The following is a 23696-nucleotide window of genomic DNA, read 5'->3' on the forward strand; positions in this document are numbered from 1 at the left end:
TTTGTGATACAACCCAAGTTTGGAACAATGAATTCTTAACATATGAGTTCCCCTCAACCTATAATGCATGTCTCACTGTGGATAATCTAACAAAATACACAGACATCATTTCTAAAGCTGTTAACACTAACAAAAAGCTGAGGCAGTCATTGGACCAAACTTTCCCAAAATGTCATTTTCCCTGGGGCTCTACTTTCCAAAAAGATGAATGATGTAATGGAACTAGCTGAACTATCACAATATGTATTTATCATCTGAATTGTATGTCATGGAATATGGAGAGCAGATGAAGACACTCAGGGAAGAGAGTTTCAAAATTTTCTCAATGGGTAAGAAAACAACTGTACAAATAAAGAAAATGAATCATGATATGTAAGTAGCCCCTTATTTGGCCACAGAAATAAAAACAAGTGGATATATCTGGGTGCCCATTTGATATTCTGATAAGCACGGCAGGTCGCATTCCAAATGTCTCAGGGTTATAGCAGAAAAAAAAATGTTCACTTTGATTTTACTCTTCTTGCTCGTGAACATTCCACTTCACTTGTCAAGCTCCATTAATCCTAGTTGCTTTTGGACAATGAAGCAGAGTGAAGACAAGGATGGAATATTTCAGTCATGTGCCTTTGTACTTGGCACAGTACCTGGGCCAGTGGAGATAACAGAGTTCATACAACCTTTCAAAGAAAGGTAAGTGCCTTATACTATCTACATACATGTCATCATGAATATTTCTGCAAATCAATAAAAATCCCCAAATTCTTTTAGAAAATCAATGCCATTTTTCTAATTTTAATTTGTCCAGAGAGTGTTTTGTTTTTCTCCCAGTTACCCTCTAACTTCCAGGCCTGGAAGCTGAGTAAAGAAAGGACTCCAGACATTGTTGCATCCATGTGGTCTGCCTCTTCACAGTTTCCATATCACAATAACTGGTGATGTCTCATCAAAAGGAACCTCCTATTTCAGTGAATGCCACCCTAACTGGGTAAAAAAATGGCCATAGAGTAGAGTCAACTGATGGACATGCCACCAATGTGTAGTTTTTAACACATTGCTAGGGCAAATGATATTTTTGGTACACTAGGTACAGAAAATTTTCACACAGACGTTCAGTTTGTCCATATTTCACTTGTATGCATGTATAATCACTTGCCTTTAATTTCAAAGTCCATTTATTCACTCTTTCTTTAGAGCAAAGAAGGATTGTATGGACTGTAAATGATATGGTTGCATTCTCTGAGATCTGTGGCTGCCCCTAATAGTGGTGACTGCTTACTTCAGTAGTCACTGGCCTGAGAGACAGTTGTAGCAAGTGATAATTGGCAACAATTGACAGTAGGGATAGAGGTATTTGCCCACTAGCTCACCTTTACCATTATTTCATAAGCTGAGTCATATATATATATATGTGTGTGTGTGTGTGTGTGTATATATGTCTAATCTACTTATTCTCTGACACTTAATCACCTTTAACACTTTTATTATTCTTTAAGTAAATTTATTCATTATATCTTTTTATTTTACAAATTTTAATACTATTTACATTTTTTGTACATATTTTTTCTTTATTGGTTAGATGGTATGAAATGACTAGGAAGAAAGAGAAGTTATTCTTCTTCCCATAGACATAAACAAAAACTGGTATCATTCTCTTCCAACTGACCTGTTACCCCCTTTTTTTTACATAAAACTCCATAAACATTTTCATAAAATAAGTGAACAATATTTTAAAGGTAGTACATGCCCTTAATCTCTGCACTCATGACCTAAAGGAAGTGTATCCATGGGCATTTGAGGTCTATTTAGTCTACAGTTGGAATCCATTCCCTACTTACGGACTAACTGAGCATTAATATTATCCATACCCACAGATCAATACAGACATGAATTTTTACCAAATCTGTCTCTGTTATTTGAGTTTATTTAAAAATAAATCCTTAAAAAAGATTTTATGGCCACAAAAGATAAACCAGAAAGAAGAAAGATAAAGATTGTCAGGATGGCATATGTCAGTTTTATTGTCCACTGATTATAAAGAATTGGAAGTAACAGAGCCAAATGTTGCCCAAACTATTGTGAGTAATCTGACATTCGAGATTGTCTTACCCTATTCAGATAATTTCATAAGAAAATACTATAAACTCAATGTCTCACATATTATGTGTATTTTACATACTGATCAACAATTTAAAAATGAAATAATAATGAGCTTTACTGTTTGGTCAAAGCCTTGTGCATTGTCTTTACCTTTTGGGAAAGTACTGATAAACTAGAGATATACAAGGCACTCTGTGGAAGATACTTATGGCTCATTGTAATTATAGGACCTGTATTCTCATGAACCTTTATATGTATTTGTAAGCTTCCATCTTCTTATGTCATCTCAAAATCCCAACATATAAAATGTGTTTCAGTCTTTGGGGGTGCTTGGGAATACCTTCCGGTAAAGGGTAGTCCTTATATTGATTACACACGATTATCTAGAAATCTCTGTCTCTATTAATCACTGTATCCTTTTACAGAGGAGGAAATGTCAACAATCAGTTTGCACTGGCCTTAGGTTTTCAGTGGATCAAGTCAACAGGAACCCTGATATTTTACTAAATATGTCTTTAGCATTTGGATTTCTAGCAGGTGATTGTAAATTCATGTGAAAAGCATATGATTTCATTCAATGTTCTGTAAAACATCATTATAATACACCTAATTATAACTGTAATAATATGGACATATGTTCAGTGGTGCTTTCAGGACCAAACTGGGCAGAATCCCTAGTCATTGGGAAAGCAATGGACGTCTACAGTTCTCAGCAGGTAAGATTTTATGTGGTAGTTTACAAGAAATCCTGTCTCTATTGGTGTCATTCGAAGATGCCAAAAAGAGTGTGAGGGAGAAACTGACCTTACAATTATGTCAAACGACATAGTTTAATGGTACTGTTCAGAAATTTCATGGGCCTTTCATATTTCCCTTTTTAAAGTATAGATAAGGGAAGAAGTAACAGGTAAGCAGGTATTTAAGATCTCCTTGCAGAAAACTGTGTTTAACAACTTATTTTAATGCTTGGTACTCATGGTTTTCCCTGTGTCCCAGGTCATTCAACTTACCTTTGGACCCTTCCATCCTATCCTGAGTGATCATGAAAATTTTCTTTATTTGTATCAGATGGCCCCCAAGGACCCATCTCTAGCCCTGGCCATGATCTCTCTCATGATTCACTTCAGCTGGAACTGGATTGGGCTGACCATCTCAGACAATGATCATGGTACCCAGTTTCTCTCATATTTGAGAAGAGAGATGGAAGAAAATATAGTCTGCTTTGCCTTTGTAAACACGATTCCAGTCAATATACACTTATGTGTGTCAAGTGCTGAAAAATATTATAAGTAAATCATGACATCATCTTCAAATGTTGTTATCATTTATGGTGATACAGACAGTACTCTAGCTTTGAGCTATAGGATGTGGGAATTTCAAGGTATACACAAAATATGGGGCACCACCTCACAGTGGGATGTCTCTATAAGTAAGAGTGACTTCACACTTGACTCATCTCAAAGGACTCTAGCTTTTGCACATCATCATGCTGAGATTTCTGGTTTTAAGAATTTTCTCCAGGCATTGAGCCCTCTCATCACAATCAAGTACCTGGCATGTCTGGAGTGGATGAACTTTAACTGTGAAGTCTCAGTTTCTATTTTAAGACACTGAAGAATTGCTCATCTAATGCTTTTTTGGAGTGGCTAATGGGACAGACTTTTGATATGGCATTTAATGATGGTAATTATGATATATATGATGCTGTGCATATTGTGGCCCATTTCTTCCAGGAGAAGATTCTTTTTATGGTTGTGAGCCTAGACTTTAATTGCTGAGCCATCTCTCCAGCCCCAGGAGAAGCTTCTTAAGACAATGGATAATGCGGAAGGATTTCAATTTAATTGCTTTAAGGTACTGTTTCTCCTATTGGATGATATTTGGTGTCATCAATGTGAGAGTCTTTAATAGTCTCTCTGATGTCACATTCCTGTTCATTAGGGTATATTTTACCAAATATAAAGCTTTCTGAACATTTTTTTTCCTACCAAGAAAGTAAATCTAGAGATTGGTATAAATCTCAATTACAAAGGCAGTAGAGTGGGACACACAATTTATTCAGGTAAATCAATGAATTTTTACAGAGCACCTGAATATCATCACCCCTCTTCTAATACTGGAAACATATGAGTCCTTCCTTATTAATCCTCTCCCTGATGGGAAGATATTTTGTTCATTAGTTGTCAAATAAATGGTAGTCATTGCAGGGGATCGTTTTCTAAAGTGCAATTAGCTGATTCTGCCCTGAATCTTGGCATTGGAAAACATAGAGAAAATAATGATAGGATTCTGTTCAGTACATCATGTGTATCTATATGTGGATGGATAGCTATCATTGTTTATGGATGTGTTTGTGTTTGTTTCTGAGTATCTAGGTGTATATCTGTGTTGATGTGAATGTGTTTCTGTTTATCTGCATATCTGTCTGTGTGTAGAACTTAGCAATTTTTTGTCTTACATCAATGTTTTTCCTGTAGGTTTGTGTTGCTATGTGTATCTTTCTGTATGTATTTGTCAGTGCATGTGTCTCCATGTGCTGACATGTGTTATTTGTATGTATTTTTGGAATCAATTGTGCACATGTATATCTGTGTTTCAGTGTATCTGTGTGTATTTGTGTGTGTGTGGATGTCTGTCTTTGGATTTTAGCATAAGCTTGTCCGTATCAATGCCTCCCTGTGCAAATGGATCTGTATCTATCTATGAATTTGTGAGTGTTTGTGTGAGCCTGTGTATGTTTTTTGTGGGTTTCTTTTTCTGTGTGTCTGTTTTTGTGCATAAGTGTGATTTTCTATGTCTGTGTGTTCACATGTGTGTCTTGGCTTACATATGTATGTGTGAGTAAATAGTATGTGGCTGTATTATGTATGTATCCCTGTATCTGTATGAGTGGATGCATATATATGTGCATATTTAATATTTATGTTTGGTATCCACATGTATGTCTGCATTTGTGTTTGGTAGTTTCCTGTGAGAATTGCATTTCTAGGGACATTGTTATAATTTTATTAATTCCCTTGCTTTCTTTGAGATTTCTCAACTGTGCACCTTCAATAAAGTTGTATTTATGATGAAATCAGAATACATTTTCTGACTTCAAGCAAGGAAACAAACACTATAGAATGTTAACTGTCTTTCAGCTGCACTCCATTCTTAGGAAGACCCACTTCACCTATACTGTTGAGGACAACATGATAACGAAACAGAAAGAAAAACTGCAAGCAGAATATGACATTTCCCAGATTTGGAATTTTCCAAATGGTCTTGGACTTAAGGTGAAGATTGGAAAGTTTATCCCATATTTTCCACTTGGTGAACAGCTACATTTATATGAAGATGTTATAGAGTGGGCCACAGGAAGTAGAGAGGTGGGTCTGACCTACTGTTCTGATTTCCATTAAACAGCATTTCCATTTCTGATTTCTTGTAGCTTAGTGAATTGAAATAGATTGTCACATTAGGGATCATTCTTTAGCCTCCTTTAGTATGACTCTCCTTTTCACTTTTTGATATGATGTTTTATTAATTCTTTGAAGATATCATACATGAACACAGTGAATATTTATCATACTAGAAAATGTTTCTGTCTTTAGTACAAATATAAAAATGCTTGTTAGCACTGTTTAATATTATTTCCAGTAAAGTGAAATTCTCTTGGCACTCTGAGTACTACACAAAGATTTTCCTCTTTTCTGCTGAACCCCTGACACCAGTGCTGAAAAACTGAGGCTAATTGTAAATGAGAAGAAAATTACACATATGCAAAACATTATTTTTTATTGCAGTTTGAGTTCAAGAATAACCAGAGCTACAAAGAGAATCTTTGTCTCTAAAAACAAATAAAAAATAAAGAAATGGGCAGAAAGAAGGAAAGAAAGAAAAAGAAGACCATCTCTTAATGTTTTATTTAAAACAAAAATGTATTCATTTTACATACCAAACACAGTTTCCCCTCTCATTTCAACTCCTGCACCCCCAATCCTTGCCTAAACCCCATGAGCTACCCTTCATCCCTGCCTCTAAAAAAGTAAGTTCTCCCATGGTGGGAGAGTAAAGCCTGGTACATTTCCCTAGCACCAGGTTTCTCTCTTACCCTATAATGTCTCTCTCTATCAAAATATCTCTTTCATCACTCTCCCACTCCATTTCTTCCCCAGCTAAGCCACCCCATTCCATCATGTTCTCATCCTCCATATCCACCCCTCAATTGGCCCTCTATATCCCCAGGTCACTCCTGGAGATCTCTGTTTCCCCTTCTCAAGGTGATTATTATGTCCCTCTTAGGGTCTGCCTTGTGTCCTAGCTTCTGTGGAGATGTGTTATCCTCTGCTTTACATCTAGTATCCATTTACCATGTTTGTGTTTCTGAGTCTGGGTTACCTCACTCATGATATTTTCTAGTTCCATCTATTTATCTACAAATTTCATGATGTCATTGTTTTCTCTACTGAGTAGTACTCCTTTGTGTATATGTACCACATTTTCTCGATCCATTTTTCAGTTGAGTGGCATCCAGATTATTTCCAGGTTCTGGCTATTATGATTAATACTGATATGAACATAGTTGAGCAAGTGTCCTTGTGGTATGATTGAGCATCCATTGGGTGTATGCCCAAGAATGGTATAGCTAGGTCTTGATGAAGATTGATATCCAGTTTTCTGAGAAATCCCCATACTGACTTTTGGAATGGCTGTACAAATTAGCACACCTACCAGCATGTGCTTTCCTTAGAGAAGGTTCTCAGTTTCAGGAGGTCCCATTTATTAACTGTTGCTCTCAGTGTCTGTGCTACTGGTGTTATATTTAAGAAGTGGTTTCCTGTGCTGGTGCAATGTAGGCTACTTCCTACTTTCCCTTCTTTCAGGTTCAGTGTAGGTGGATTTTTTATTTTATAATTTAATTTAATTTTACATATCAGCCATGGATTTCTCTGTCCTTCCCCCCCCCCCCCCCCCCCCCCGGCCCACCAGCCATTCCCTTTCTCTTCCAGGGCAAGTACTCCCCTGGGAATTGAGCTCAGCCTGGTAGATTCAGTCAAGGCATGTCCAGTCCCCTCCTCCCTTCACCCTGGCTGAGTAGTGTCCCTGCATAGGCCCCAGGTTCCAAACAGCCAGCTCATGCAATAAGGACAGGTCCAGGTCCCACTGCCTGGGGGCCTCCCAAACAGTTCAAGCTAGTAAGCTGTCTCTCTTATCCAGAGGGCATGACCCAGGTGAGGTTTTTGATACACATTGATTTGATTTTTGTGCATAGCAATAAATACAGATTATTTTGCAGTCTTCTACATGTTGACACACAGTTATGCCAGCACCATTTGTTGAAGATGCTTTATTTTTTTCCCTTGAAAATTTTTTCTTTCTTGCAAAAAAATCAGGTGTACATAGGTGTGTGGATTAATGTCAGTATCTTCACTTTGATTGCATTTGTCCACATGTCCATTTTTATGCCAATATCAAGCTTAATTTATTACTACAGGTCTATAGTAGAACTTAAGTCAGGATGATAATGCCTCTAGAAGTTGCTGTATTGTACAGGATTGTTTTAGCTATGTTAGGTTTGTTTGTCCTTATGAAGTTAAGTATTGTTCTGTGGAGGTCTGTGAAGAGTTGTGTTGGTATTTTGGTGGGGATTGAATTGAATATGTAAATTTATTTTGATGAGATTTCCATTTTTATTGTGTTGATTATACCTATCCATGAACATGGGAGACCTTATTTTCTGATATCTTCTTGAATTTCCTTCTTCAAGGACTTAAAGTTCTTGTCATACAAATCTTTCATTGGTTAGTTTAGAGTTACCCCAGGGTATTTTATATTATGTGTGGCTATTGTAAAGGGTAATGTTTTTCTGATTCCTTTCTCAGCCTGTTTATCATTTGTGTATGGGGAAGCTGTTGATTTTTTTTAAATTAACGTTGTATCCAGCCACATTCCTGATGGTACTCCTCATTTGTAGGTGTTCCCTGGTTGAATGTTGGGGGTCACGTCTGTAGGCTATCATATCATTTTCAAATAAGTTTGACTTCTTCCTGTCTAGTTTGTATGCCTTCATATCCTTTTGTTGTCATATTGCTCTAGCTTTGACTTTGAGTACTATATTGAATTGATATGGGGAGAGTGTACAGTCTTGTCTTGTTCCTGAATTAAGAGGCATCAACTGGAGTCATAACATATCTTAGTTCCATTATTTCTCCATTAAGTTTCTGTCTGGCATACCCGTATGTTGAAGAGATTGCAGTGTTGAACTTTCACACTATTAGCATGTAGAGTTTTATGAGTGACTTAAGCTTTAGTAAAGCTTCTTTTACATCTTTGGTGCCCTTGTATTTGAGGCAAAAATGTTAAGAGTTGAGACCTCATGTTGATGAATTTTTCCTGTGATGAATATGTAATTTTCTTCTTAGCCTCCTATGATTAATTTTAGTTTGAAATCTATTTTTTAGTTATGAGAATAACTACACATTTTACCTTCTTAAATTCATTTGAATGGAAAGGATTTTCCCAGCCTTAATGACCATTCACTGTTAATTCCTGTCATTTTTTGATGGTAGTGTTGTGTGTTTCACTTTTGGGGATTTGTTGGTATGGGACTGTCTATTTCCTGTGTTTTCTTGGATGTTTCTAAATTCCTTAGGTTGGATTTTTCTTCTAGTGCTTTCTGTAGTGCTGGATTTGTGGATACATATTGTTTAAATCTGATTTTTTTCATGAGAAATTTTTTTTCTATGAGTTTGTTGAATATATTCTCTGTGCTTTTGAGCTGCTGTTCTTCTCCTTCTTCTATCCCCATTATTGTTAGGTTTGGTCTTTATAAGGAGTCCCATATTTCCTGAAGGTTTTGTGTTATGACTTTGTTGGCTTTAATATCTTCTTTGACTGATGAATCTATTTCCTCTATTGTATCTTCTGTGCCAGAGAGTCTCTCTTCCATTTCTTGCGTTCTTTTGGTTATGCTTGCATCTACATTTCCTGTACATATGCTCAGATTTTAATTTCCAGCGTTCCCTCAGTTTGTCTTCTTTTTTGCCTCTATTTTAGTTTTCAATTCTTGCACTGATTCTTTTGCCGGTTTTATTACTTTTTCTTGGTCTTATTGCCTTTCTTTAAGGGATTTATTGATTTCTTCCATTTTTTTATTTGTTTCTCTTGTCTCTTTTCCTAAAGGGATTTTTTATTCCCTCTTTAAAAGACAATAATTTTTAAATCATTGTTAAGGTCATTTTCTTCTGTTTCTTCTATTTTGGGATGTTCTGGTTTTGGTGATGTAGAAACAAATGGTGGTGCCACATTGGTCTTTATGGTGTTGAATATGTTCTCACACTGGCATCTACCCATCTTTTGCTCAAATCAGTGCCAATTTTTTCTGCGTGTCAGGGAGCCACACTTGGTCTCATAAGCATTCTTGGTCCAATTGGAGCTCTTGGTCCAATTGGAGATGGTGTAGTCTGTTTCAGGGAGCAGTTGCAGACTTGGGGGATGGGTGGGTTTGGGCAGTAGAGTGGGGCTTATAGTTTACAGTGTCTGATGAGGGGATGGTAGTGAGCCCTGCCTGCAAGAGACCTGCCTGCTGACCTGCAACTTGAGCTGCAGTGGGAGGAAGTATAGGGACACAGGTTGTATTCCTTGGCCTAAAGCCTAGAGGCTAAGGTCATCAGGTAGGAGAACAGATTCCAAATAGAGATCTTTTAAGATGGGAAAAAAATATCTTTTATTTGAGGATTAATTTGAGAAGACACAACATTTATCCAGATAATTTGATTTTGGAAAGCTAATATTTGTCTAGGGCTACACCCTCTGTTGGTGGTGAATATAAGGACATTGAAAAGGAAGCTTTTGTTGTTTATCTCCTTGCTGTCACCTTTCTAGCAAGTCTGTTCTTTCATTGGCATTGAAAACTATTTATTTGGTAATCTAGTGAATACTGAAAATCAGCAGAAACCTTCAGCCTCGTAGATTATGAAGTTTCTGGATTCTTGGTCCATGCATTTGTTTACAACACTTGTTGGAATACCTAAACCATAGCCTCTAAGAAATTAGATAGATAGATAGATAGATAGATAGATAGATAGATGATAGATAGATAGATAGATAGATAGAGATAGAGAAAGATAGAGAGATATAAGGACAGATTCATGTTGAAAGTTCTTTTATTCCTGAGAATCCTAACTAGCACAGAGACAGAAATATGCTCAACAGTGAACATAAATTTTATGAATTCATAATGATTCTTACAGTATTATGGAAACACTAGAAGAACTTCTACACATGGAAAAATAAGATATACTCAAATCACGAAGTAATAAAAAGACAGCATTAGAACATCAGTCAGAAAGACAACTGTTAGAATAATATCAAATAATGCAATAACAGTAATAGGCCATAATTAGTAAATAATTCTCAGTAACAATTAACTGTTAATCTTCACATTTTCTAATCAAAGTATGCATACATCAACATTGGTTTGGGAAAAAAGTAATTTTTGCTTCCAGAAACTAACCTCACTTATAAACATCCAGAAATCCATTCTGTAAATATGTAGGGAAAGAATGTTGAAGAAATAGAACAAAATAAAGAAAACTAGTGACTAAACACATTGATTTATGTGGTAGAAAAAATTCTCAAGTAAACACTGTGTAATATAACTCAAAAACACAACAGAAATACCTGTCCTGTGTCAAAGATGACATCATTCCAGGAATACAGGATGGTTCCCCACATGCAGATCAGGAAAGTAAATGTGGCACATAAATAGACTCAAGGATAGAAATACACGATACATGACCATCCAAATGTGGGCAAAAAGAGCTCTTAGCAAACATCCATTCAGAGTTAAAATTTAAAACAAACAAAAACCTGAAACAGTAGACTGAAAACATCTTGACTTGATTTTTTTTTTATTGATTAATAATTATTGTCCAGACCAGTCACATTTAAAAAGATCAGTCCTATTGTCATCATTGTACTATATGAGGAGAAGCTCAAAGAATTTCCATTAAAATCATTAGTGAGGTCAGATGTACATGATGGTTTATATCTTTAATCCAAACTCTTGCCAGGTAGAGGCAGGCAAATCCCAGTCTGTTTATGTCCAGTCTGGCATTGATAGTAAGTCCAAGCAAACTAGGTTTGCTTAGAGAGACCCTGCCTAAAAATACATGGTCAGAAATGATTCAAGAATATACATATTCTTCACTTTTATTCAAAATAGTCCTTAATATCTTAGCAAGAACAAAAAGAATTTGTAAACACTATAAACAAAAGAAGAAGGGAAGGAATGTGACTGCTGACAGAATATATTTTAATTCCAGTATTCAGGAGGAAAGAAACACAGGTCTCTGTGGTAACTATGTCAAACTAGTTTCTATCAGGAGTTGAGGTCTCCCAACTAAATTGTGAAACTCTTTCATAAAACTGCCAAAGAAAAGAAAGATTTGTGGAGAATATGAAAGGCCCAGTGTATAAGAGACACTGCAGTTTCAACACAGAACTCAAGCTGAAGAAAGGATGCAAAGTGAAGACACAATGATCAGCAGCTTTCTGAAGCAGCATTCAGATGACTCTAAACAGGTTTTTGATGAAAAAATGACTTTTTATTTTAAACTTTAAGAAATCCTTTAATTAGGATTAAGTAAGCTAACTCTTATTCAGGTTCTCCTAGTACTTAAAATTTTGTAAAGCATTTTCACCTCAGAAAACACTCCACCTTTCAGTGGTGCCAATTTCAGTGAGCAACAATTTTGGCAACTCAGCATGCTATCACTACAAATGTACCAGGCTCTGCCATTTACCTACTTTTTCTTATACTGTCTGTTTCGTGCTTTGCAGTGGTATTTTATTAGAGTTTATGTATGCTATCTAAGATATGAGGAGATACTTCCCCTGTTTCATATGTTCACTAGTTCTAGGTTGCAATGCTATTATTGTGATTTAACAGTGACTAAAAACAAAGTGAAGAAGAGTGGTTGAATAGTCTCATGGATTAGAATCATGGGAGAACATGGTAGGATTCTGGATTCTGCAAATAAGCATAGATCCTTAGGGGGAAAAACTCTACTTACCATCTTGCTCTGCTTCATTTCTCATATGCCCTGTCTAGGGAAAATGCCCACAGTGGGCTGAGCACTTCTAAATCAAGTGCCTCTTTATTAAATATATTACAGGCAGGACAACAGGCTAGTTCAATGAAGAGGGTTCTTTTAGCTCAGGTTCCCACTAACTTTTTAATGTACTTTGTGGTAAGTTGACTAAAATTAACTAGAAAAATCAGTTTGCAGTGCCATAGTGTTTGCCCACAACAAACAACCTATTCTTCTTCCTAATTTTCCAGCAATGTGATGCTACTCCACTTTATATTAATGTTTTCACACATTCATATAAATAACATTATAAAATATACTAAGTGAAATGTGGTAACTCATTTGCTGCATATAAAATAAGTTTATATCACCATGTTCATCTAATGCAGATATGGAAGAAATCAGTAAAACTATTGATAATAGCATATGTCTAATTATCCTCAGATGCCGCCCTCTGTGTGCAGTGCTGATTGTGGTCCTGGATTCAGAAAATTCTGGCAGGAGGGAATGACAGCCTGCTGTTTTGATTGCAACCCCTACCCAGAAAATGAAGTTTCTAATGAGACAATTGAGTGTTTGCAGCTAGATAAATTCTTCTCATAATCATCCTCTCTAACCTACATAGGATGATTAAAGGGTTAAAAGTCCACTCCACAAGTCAAATACATCACTTTCCTATGTTCATTTTTACAGTAATGTGATCAATAACACCTTATCTTCAAGTAATACCCTTTGCCTTGTCATATAGCTTTGACTCTTTGAAAATTCATTTCATGGGTCATCAAAAAAAAGTTTTGATAATCAAACTACAGTGTGAGGGAATTCTACAAAAAGCATTTTCTAGTGTTATTATCTCCTCTAAAATTACAGGTCGATTAAATTCCAATTATGAGTCTTTACTAATATTTATTTATTAAATTTAAACATGAGTTGAAGGCACCATGTATGTGAAAGAGTTAGTGGAGAACAGATCAGAGCATCAGAGCCACTGAATTCTGTTATGTGGCTGCTAAGAACCAAATGAAAATCCTCTGTAAGATTAATGGATAAAGGAATAATTACTTGTGAAATTATCAGATACTGTTTAGCATGATACAGAAAACTTCAAGCAATATCCAGAGATCCTTTTTCAAATGATCAATGTGATTTGAAGTCTAGGGAATTGTGAATAAGACATGGCACCTGATGTAGAAAATATAATGTCCTGTGTTCAATATTTTTCTATACATCACCCATTTCTTAATGTTACAAATATAATATTAAAATTGTTTTGTATGAAAGCAACTTGCCACAATATTCTAAATAGTGTTGTCAACTACACAGCTCTTTTTAATCAAATAATTATTTGATTAGAGTTAGCTCCATGCAAATTGCAGATAGATTATTTTGCTCTTCTATTGCCTGTCATCATGTACAATGAAATGAAAGTGTATAAAAGACACTCATGGAAAGTAATATTGTATAGCAATTAAATTCCTCATTGTAGAAAGAGGTACCCAACTCCTAGAAGTTTTCTTCTGACCTCTATGCACTAACAAATATAATATTTACTGAATTGATTAAATAAAGTCTAGGGAAATTGTTTTAAATATAATAACATAAAGGAGTAATGGGTATTTACAATGATAAATAAAACAAAATTTAAGCAAAAAATATTATTTTTTCACTTTCTGTATGTATGTGAGATGAGTGGTTATGTGTACACAACTGCAGGTGCAAGTGAGAGGCAAACAATGTGTCTGTAGTTAGTGTTGCAGCCAGCTGTGAGACACACGACGTGGGTGCTGGTGACTGAACTCAGGGCTTCCATAAGAGCAGTACATTCTCTTCACAGCTGAGCCAACTTTCAGTCCCATAAGCAAATTAACTAATTACATATGACTTTAAATGCATTATTCTATATAAAAAAGACTTAAAATCAAGAGGCACATTCTCCTCCTCAATAATCCTTTGATTCAGAGCAATTATAATCACGTTTCCTAATATTGCCAGATTAGAGATCACTGGTTATTAATGGGGTCCTACTCCTCAAAACAAACATTCTGTGCTATCACTCTTACTTGAATGAACTTGAGTTGCTCATGGTGTTGTATCAGTATCTCCTTCACACTGGAGCACTCCCACAGTCTCGGTCTCACATAGATGGAAATTCAGGGAGGAGTAATGTACATGTCTGTTCCCAGCAGTGATGGAATCTGAATAAAGGGGTTTTAAATGATAAAACTATACAGAGGTTTCTGCCATAAGTGATATGGTTGCTTTTATTTCTTTCTTTCTTATTTTGTCTTTTTAAAATTATATTTGTGTTATATTTTTACACCTCAGCCATGGGTTCCTCTGTCCTCCCACCTCCCGCCCCAACCCCCAAATTCCCCCTGCCACACCTCTCCATTCCCATCTCCTCCAGGGCAAAGACTCCCCTGGGGATTCATTTAAACCTGGTGGATTCCCTACAGGCAGGTCCAGCCCCCTCCTTCCAGGCTGAGCAAAGAGTCCCTGTGTAAGCCCAAGGATCCAAACAGCCAGCTCATGCACTAAGGACAGGTCCTGGTCCCACAGCCTGGGTGCCTCCTAAACAGTTCAAGCTATTCAATTGTCTCACTTATCCAGAGGGCCTGATCAAGCTGGAAGCTGAACCGCCTTTGTTTCGTAATTCATGTGCTTCCATTTGTTTGGCTATTTGTACCTGTGCTTTTCCAATATTGGTCTCAACAATTCACACTCTTATAGTCCCTCCTTTTTCTCAACAATTGGACACCTGGAGCTCAACCTGGAGCCTGGCTGAGGATTTCTGCATCCACTTCCATCAGTTATTGGTTGAGAGTTCCAGCATGATCTTTAGGGTGTTTGGCCATCTGATCACCAGAGTAGGTCAGATCAGGATTTCTCACAACCATTGCCAGCAGTCTACAGAGGATGTATCACTGTGGATTTCTGGAGACCTCTCCAGCACTTTGACTATTCCTGTTCTCATGTGGTCATCATTTATAATGGTCTGTTATACCTTGTTCTCCCATTCTGTTCTTGATCCAGCTGGGATCTCCTGCTCTCCTAAGCTTTCTGTCCCTTGAAACTTGCTCTTCATTACTCCCACTGTAGTCCAGGTTGTTCATGTAGGTCTCATCCATTTCTCTGTCATTGGGCAATCCCTGTGTCTTTCCTAGGGCCCCATTTTCTAGGTAGCCTCCCTGGAGTTGTGTAGCCATTTAGTTACCTTTGTTTTAAATCTAGTATCCTCCTATGAGTGAGTACATACCATGTTCATCCTTCTGAATCAGGGTTACCTCATTCAGGATGATTTTTTTCTAGATCCATCAATTTACCTGCAAACCTCATGATGTCATTGTTTTTCTATGATGAGTAGTATTCCATTGTGTATATGTACCATATTTTCTTTATCCATTTTTCAGTTAATGGGCATCTAGTGTGTTTCCAGGTTCAGGCTATTACAAACAATGCTGATATGAACATAGCTGAGCAAATGCCCTTGTGGTATGACTGAACATTCCTTGGGAATATGCGCAAGAGTGGTATAGCTGGGTCTTGGGGAGATGGACTCCCAATTTTGTATGGAAGCTCCATGTTGATTTCCAAAGTGGCTGTACAGCTTGTATTCCCACCAGCAGTGAAGGAGAGTTGCCCTTGCTCCACATCCTCTCCAGCATAAGCTGTCTTCTGTGTTTTTGATCTTAGACATTCTGACAGATGTTAGGTGTTTTCTCAGAGTCGTATTGATTTGCATTTCCCAGATAATTAGGGATGTTGAGCAATTCCTTAAATGTCTTTCAGCCATTTGAACTTCTTCTGTTGAGAATTCTCTGTTTAGTTCTATAGCCCATTTCTTAGTTGTACAGTTGGGCATTTTGATGTCTAATTTCTTAAGTTCTTTACTTATTCTAGATATCAGCATTCTGTCAGATGTGGGGATGGTGAAGACCTTTTCCCATTCTGTAGGCTTTCACATTGTCTTGTTTACCATGTCCTTTGCTCTACAAAAGCTTCTCACTTTCAACAGGTCCCATTGATTGATTGTTTCTCTCAGTGTCTGTGCTACTGGTGTTATATTTAGAAAGTACTCTGTTGCCAATGCATTCAAGACTACTTCCTATTTTCTCTTCTATCAGGTTCAGAGTAACTGGATTTATGTTGAGGTCTTTGATCCATTTGGACTTAAGTTTTGTGCATGGTGACAGATATGGATCTATTTGCAGCCTTCTACACATTGACATCCTGTTATGCCAGCACCATTTGTTGAAGATGCTTATTTTTTTTCCAATGTACAGTTTTTGCTTCTCTGTCAAAAATTATATGTTCATAGGTGTGCGGGTTAATGTCAGGGTCTTCAGTTCGATTCCATTGTTCCACATGTTGTATTTTTATGCCAGTACCAAGTTGTTTTTATTAAGGTAGCTCTATAGTAGAGATTGAGGTAGGGGATCATGTTTCTTCCTGAGGTTGTTTTATTGTACAGGATTCTTTTGGATATTCTGGGTTTTTTGTTTTTCCATATGAAATAGAGCATTATTCTTACCATGTCTGTGAAGAATTGTGTTGGTAATTTCATGGGGATTGCATTGAATCTGTAGATTGCTTTTGGTAAGATCGCTATTTTTACTATGTTAATCCTGCCTATCCATAAGCATGGGAGATCTTTCCATTTTCTGACATCTTCAATTTCTTTTTTCAGGGACTTAAAGTTCTTGTCATATAGTTCCTTCCCATGCTTAGTTAGGAATTTTATATCATTTGTGGCTATTTTAAATGGTGATGTATCTCTGATTTCCTTCTAAGCCTGTTTGTCTATTGTATATAGGAGGACTACTGATTTTTGAATTGATCTTATATCCTGCTTTGTTGCTGAAGGTGCTTATAAGCTGTATCCGTTCCTTGGTTGAATTTTTGGGGTTACTCCTGTATACTATCATGTCATCTGAAAATAGGGAAAGCTTGACTTCTTCCTTTCCAATATGTATCCCCTTAATCTCCTTATGTTGTCTTATTACTCTGGCTAGAACTTCAACTACTAAATTGAATAAGTATGTGCAGAGGGGACAGCCTTGCCTTGTTCTTGATTTTTGTAGTATTGTTTTGAGTTTCTCTGCATTTAATTTGATGTTGGCTGTTGGCTTGCTGTAGATTGCCTTTATTATGTTTAGGTATGTTCTCTGTATTCCTGATTGCTCCAATACCTTTATCATGAAGGGATGTTGGATTTTTTCAAATGCCTTTTCTGTGTCTAATGAGATGATTATGTGGGTTTTTTATTCCTTTGAGTTTGTTTATATGGTGTCTTGCATTGACAGACTTTCATATGTTGAACCACCCTTGCATCCCTGGGATAAAGCCTACTTGATCATGTTGTGTAATTGTTTTGATGTGTTCTTGGAGTCTGTTTGCTAGTATTTTATTGAGTATTTTTGCATCAATTTTCATGAGGGAGGTTGGTCTGTAGTTCTCTTTTCTTTTTCTTTGTTGCATCTTAGTTTGGTTTAGAAATCAGGGTAATTGTTGCCTCACCAAAGGAGTTTGGTAATATTCCTTCTGCTTCTATTGTGTGGAACATTTGAAAGAGTATTGGTTCTAAGTCTTCTTAGAAGATATTGTAGAATTCTGCAGTGAAACCACCTCGTCCTGTGCTTTTTTCGGTTGGGAGATTTTAATGACTGATTCTATTTCCTTGGGGGTTATTGGACTATTTAAATGGTTTATCTTAGGTATGTGGTACCTATCCAGAAAATTATCCATTTCTTTTAGATTTTCCAGTTTGGAGAATTGGAGGTCTTTGAAGTATGACCTAATGATTCTCTGGATTTCCTCATTGTTGTTGTGTCCCCCTTTTCATTTCTGATTTTGTTAACTTGGATGCTCTCTCCCTGTCTTTTGGTTAGTTTGCATAAGGGCTTCTCTATTTTGTTGATTTCCTCAAAGAACCAACTCTATGTTTCATTAATTCTTTTTATTGTTCCTTATTTCTATTTTATTTATTTCAGCTCTTAATTTGATAATTTCCTGCCATCTGTTCCTCCTGGGAGACTTTGCTTCTTCCTGTTCAAGAGCTTTCATGTGTGCTGTCAAATCACTAGTGTGAGATTTCTCCAACTTCTTAATGTGGGCATTTACTCCTATGAAATTTCTTCTTATCACTGCTTTCATATTGTCCCATAAGTTTGGGTATGTGTTGTATTCATTTTCACTGATCTCTAGAAAGTCTTTAATTTCTTTCTTTATTTTTTCCTTAATTCATTGGTGACTCAGTTGTGCAGTATTCAGTTTCCATGAGATTTTAGGTTTTTGTAGGTTTTTTTTTTTTTTTATTGTTGACCTCTAACTTTAATCCATGGTGGTCCGAGAGAACACAGGAGGCTATTTCAATTGTTTTGAATCTATTGAGATTTGCTTTGTGGCCAAGTATGTTGTCGATTTTAGAGATGGTTCCATGGGGTGCGGAGAAGAAGTTATATTCTTTTTTGTTTTGGTGGAATGTTCTGTAGATATCCATTAAGTCCATTTGTGTCATACAATCAGTTAAGTCCATTATTTCTCTGTTAAGTTTCAATTTGGCTAATCTGTCCAGAGATGAAAGTGGGGTGTTGAATTATTATTAATTAATTATTATTAATGTGTGACATTTTATATGTGATTTAAACTTTAGTAGTAATATTTCTTTTACATATGTGGGTGCCTTTGTGTTTGGGGCATAAATGTTCAGAATTGAAACTTTATCTTGGTGGATCTTTCCTGCAATGAGTACATAATGTCCTTCTTCATCTCTTTTGATTGATTTTAATTGGAAGTCTATTGTGCTAGCTATTACAATGGCTACACCAGCTTGATTTTTAAGACCATTTGATTTTAAAGTCTTTTCCCAGTCTTTTATTCTTAGGAGGTGTCTATCTTTGCATTTGAGGTTTGTTTCTTACATGCAGCAGAAAAATGGGCCCTGTTTTCATATCCATTCTCTTAGTCTGTGTTTTTTTTATAGGTAAATTAAGTCCATTGATATTAAGGGATATTAATGACCAGGGATTCTTCATTCCTGTTATTATTTTGATTTTTTGGTTTTAGTGTGTGTGTACTTATCTTCTTTGGGGTTTACTGCTGTGGTATTATCTATTGCCTGTGTTTTCATGGGTGTATCTGCCTTCCTTAGGTTGGAATTTTCCTTCTAGTGCTTTCTGTAGGGCTGGGTTTGAGGATAAGTATTGTTTAAATCTGGTTTTGTCATGGAAGGTCTTGTTCACTCCATCTATGATTGAAAGTTTTGCTGGTTCTATTAGTCTATGCTGGCATCCATGGTCTCTTAGTGTCTGCATTATATCTGTCTAGTTCCTTCTGGCTTACAAAGTCTCCATGGAGAAATCAGGTGTTATTCTGAAGTGTTTGCCTTTATAATTCACTTGGCATTTTCCCTTTGCTGATCTTAATATTCTTTCTTTTTTCTGTATGTTTAGTTGTTTAATTATTATGTGGCGCAGGGACTTTTTTGGGTTCTATTCTGTTTCATGTTCTATAGGTTTCTTGTATCTTCATAGGCATTTCCTTCTTTAAGTTGGGTAAGTTTTCTTCTATGATCTTGTTAAATATATTTTCTGTGCCTTTGAGTTGGTATTCTTCTCTTTCCTCTATACCTATTATTTGTAGGTTTGGTCTTTTCATGGTGTCCCAAATTTCTTGGACATTTTGGGTCATGACTTTGTTTGCTTTCGTGTTTTGTTTTGTTTTTTTTTTTTTTTTTGACTGATGAATCTATTTCTTCTAATGTATCTTCAACACCAGAGATCCTCTCTTCCATATCTTGCATTCTGTTGGTTATACTTGCATCTGAAGTTCCTGTTCATTTACTCAGATTTTCTATTTCCAGCATTCCATCTGCTAGTGTCTTCTTCAATTTTTCTATTTCCCTCTTCAGGTCTTGGACTCTTTTCCTCCTCCCTCTCGTTGCTTTTTCATGATTTTCTTTCAGGTACTTATTGTTTTCTTCTGCTTTATTTGTCCTTTCCTCTAGTAGTTTATAGCATTCTTCCCATTTTTAGTTTGTCTGTTCCTCCTCTTTATTTTTGATTTCTTCTGTATAAGGCTCTAGCCTCTTCATGATGTTACTTACAAGGTTATTTTCTTCTGTTTCTTCCATTCTGTGATGTTCCGGTCTAGCTTTGGAGAAGGGCTAGGTTCTGATGATGCTGTATTGGTCTTTATTCTGTTTTATGTACTTCTGCTTTGACATCTGCCCATCTCATTGTAGATTCGTTCTTGGTCTTATCAGTACACTTGGTTCAGACAAAGAAGACAGATTTAGGGAGCCTCTCTCTTGTCCAGATGGATGCTGGGTGGCCAAGTTGGGCAGGTCTTTCCAGGATGGCTGGTGCCAGTGTTGGGACCTAGAGGCGGGGGCCTCTCTGACTATAACCCTAGGCACTCACCTCTGGTCCAGATGGGAGTTCTGGGGCAGTATGGGCATTTCTAAGTCCCTGGAAGTGGCTGGGGTCTCTTGAAGATGGGTGTGGGGGCATAGCGTGGAGGTTCTAGGGTTCACGATAGGGTCTTGGAGAGGGTGAACCTTCCAGGGGGGGATGGGAGGGTCCTGCCCTATTGTCAGAACCTGAGGACCAGTTTTTCAAGTCTTCCCCTGTAGTTGGAGAGCTTCTCTCCAGGTTCCACCAAGCTCCTGTGGTCCCACAACTCACATATAAAATAATCATACAGACACTTACATTATTTAAACTGTTTGGCCATTAGCTCAGGCCTACCATTATCTAGCTCTTACTCTTAAATCAACCCATTTCTGTTAGTCTATACTTTGCCATGTGGCTTGTGGCTTACCAGTGTCTTTACATGTTGTTTCTCATGGTGGCAGCTGGTGGTATCTCCTCCCACCCAGCCTTCCACCTCCCAGAATTCTCCTCTCTTGTCCTGCCTATACTTCCTGCCTGGCCACTGGACAATCAGAACTTTATTTACACAAAGCGATATCCACAGCATTCCCTGGAATGGCTGGTGCGCAGGGGTGGGTCCTAGAGGTGGGTGCCTCTCTGACTATAACCCCAGGCACTCACCTCTGGTCCAGGTGGGAGTTCCAGGGCAGGTCAGAAGCTGGGGCTGTTTTCTAAGTCTCTGGAAATACCTGGGGTCTCTCTGGTCCAGTGGGTTACTCTTCTTATGAACAAGCCTCAGGAATACAGGGTCCTTTCTTCAATGATGACGGCACAAAGGGGGGATTTATTAATATATTTAATTATTTTTGCATATTCAAACATCAAAATTACATAATTTTCCTTTATCATTTCATCCTCCTACTTACCTTGGATAAATTCAATCACCCTCAAATTCATGAACTCTTTTATTATTTGAATTATAATATACCCAATTAAATGTATTTCTTTGTAAGAGTTGCCATGGTGATGGCTTCGATTCACATCAATATAAATACTATCTGAAACATTTACATTTTTTTTGTTTTTATGAGACAGGTTTTTCTTTGTGTGTGTGTAGCCCTGGCTATCCTAGTCCTAGCTTGAGCTTGAAATCACAGAATTCTGCCGGCCTCTGCTTCCCTTGTGCTAGGATTAAACACATAAGATACCACCTAGGGATGACAATTACATACTTAAAGCTAGCCACTAAGGACTTTTCCCTTTTTTGGCCACTACTTCCTCCTAGGGCTGACTATCAAAGTCCAGCTATCAAACTATTGAAGTCAGGATAGCAACACCCCATGTGGCTGTCCTAATAGACTTGACTACCCAATTAAACACTTCATCCCAAGATGAGCTGACCCTTTTTCCTTTATGAACTGCCATTTTCCTGAAGGGCATGTCTGTCTCCTCTCTATCCAGAGGAAGTTCTTTGTATTCCATCCAAATACCTGTTACCCATCTCCCAAGTCTCTTTTCCTTCTCCCTCATTCTCTTATCTCCTGTCTTTATCTCTTATTCACTTACATTTACCTCTGTGGTAAATATGTTGAGAACTTGATCCTAGGGTATCTCTTGCTGACTCTGAGGTTTCCTACTGATTCTGTTTAGTGTTGCTTATATGTCAATATGTTTGGGCTGACAAATTCACAGTAGAAAATATATCACAGGTCTTATCCCAGTAGAAGACACAGTCTTCATCTATAATGTGGACAGAATCCATAAAACAGAAAGAAAAAAATCAGCAGGCAATGCATCTGTGCTTCTGAGAATTTAAAATATACACTGAGCAAAACAATGGTTAATGATTTCAGCTTCTTTCACTTAAAGACTTTAAGTAACTTTATCATAACATCCACAATGGTGCTAAAATATCTGTGCTTTCCTTAGGATGACAAATGGAATCATGAACACATGGTATATGGAGAACATAATGATAGTTTGGTGTCCTTATATATAAGTATAATGAATGAATATTGTGAAATTGAAGCATTGCCATGCAGCAGTGCCTTTCACCTCCATCCACAGAATGAATGCACACATTTTTTATCCTTCTGCAACACACTTAATTGAAATATCTGGTTTCTAAATATGCTGAAGCTACCCTAATCATACGTTCCTTTCTCCATCAGATGTGCATCAGTGTGTGAAGTGTCTAGAAGAGCAATATGCGAATGCAGACCAGAACCAGTGCATTCACAAATCTGTGAGCTTTCTGACCTATGAAGACCCCTTTGGGATGGATTTGACTTTAATGGTCTTGTGCCTCACTGCATATACAGTTGCGGTTCTTGGGATCTTTGTGAGGTATCATGACATGCCTATTGTGAAGGCCAATAACCGCAGTCTCAGCTACACCTTGCTCAACTCAATCATATTTTGTTTCCTGTGTCCCTTGCTCTTTATTGGCCATCCCAATCCTGATAAATGCATCCTGCAGCAAATCATATTTGGAGTTGTATTCACTGTGGCTATTTCCACTGTGTTGGCCAAAACAGTTACTGTTGTTCTGGCTTTGAAAGTCACAGCCCCTGGAAGAAGGATGAGGTTGTATCTAATTTTAGGGGCCCCAAATATATCATTGGCATCTGTACCCTCATACAAATTATACTCTGTGCAATCTGGCTGGGAATTTCTCCTCCATCTATTAACATTGATGCACACTCTGAGCATGGCCAAATCATCATTGTGTGTGACAAGGGCTCAGTTACTGCATTCTACTGTGTTTTGGGGTACCATGGCTCCCTCACCTTTGGGAACTTCATTGTGGCTTTCTTGGCCAGAAATCTCTCTGACACATTTAATGAAGCCAAGTTGTCCTTCAGCATGCTGTTGTTCTGCAGTGTCTGGGTCACCTTTCTCCCTGTCTACCACAGCACAAAAGGCAAGATCATGGTGGCTGTGGACGTCTTTTCCATCTCAGCTTCTAGCGTTGGCCTGCTGGCATGCACCTTTTTCCCTAAGTGATACATAATTTTGTTTAGACCAGAGAGACATTCTCTTCAAAAGTTAAAGATGAAAACATTTAAACTGACAACTTGAGTGTTGGTACAGAACCACCTATTAGGATACAATGCAAGATGTATGCATTATCTTGTAGTCCTTCCAATGA

The 23696-nt window shown here is 37.2% G+C and overlaps 1 pseudogene; it reads left to right on the forward strand.

The window, feature by feature from the left end:
* The first annotated feature begins 496 nt into the window (after positions 1 to 496).
* LOC118576078 lies at positions 497 to 23626 on the forward strand (annotated as a pseudogene).
* Positions 23627 to 23696: the final 70 nt, after the last annotated feature.

The sequence above is a fragment of the Onychomys torridus genome, unplaced genomic scaffold, assembly GCF_903995425.1.
Source record: "Onychomys torridus unplaced genomic scaffold, mOncTor1.1, whole genome shotgun sequence".
Taxonomy (NCBI): Eukaryota; Metazoa; Chordata; class Mammalia; order Rodentia; family Cricetidae; genus Onychomys; species Onychomys torridus.